The sequence below is a fragment of the Halyomorpha halys genome, unplaced genomic scaffold, assembly GCF_000696795.3.
Source record: "Halyomorpha halys isolate HHAL.00 unplaced genomic scaffold, Hhal_1.1 Scaffold719.1, whole genome shotgun sequence".
Lineage (NCBI taxonomy): Eukaryota > Metazoa > Arthropoda > Insecta > Hemiptera > Pentatomidae > Halyomorpha > Halyomorpha halys.
In genome coordinates, this window is record NW_027114303.1 from 155,655 (window position 1) to 156,073 (window position 419).

Genomic DNA, 419 nt, shown 5'->3' on the forward strand with positions numbered 1-419 from the left:
AGTGAATATTGGTTTTATAACCAATATTTATAAAAAATATAAGTTACAAATTCATACTCTTCTATTAGGAAACATGAGCTTACTCCATTGGATCTGTACCGCGAAAGTAAATCTCCTCTAATTCCTACTCTCCTATTACAATACAAAGATTTTCCTGCTTGGTCAAGAAACCATTCTGTTAGTCTTATGAATCTAATTAGTAAGGAATGTCCTATGGGTGGGTACAAGTATTCCTGTAGTTGTTCAATTAAAGAAATGTTTTATACTGCAAACTCCTAATACACTAATGATCGCCCATTATCTTTATTTCACTATTTCAAGCCAGAATCATGTACTTAATAATTTATTATAGTATATTATTGAGGAGAAGATGGTTGGGGTGCGGTCAATGAAACACAAATAAGTATGATTAACTTATT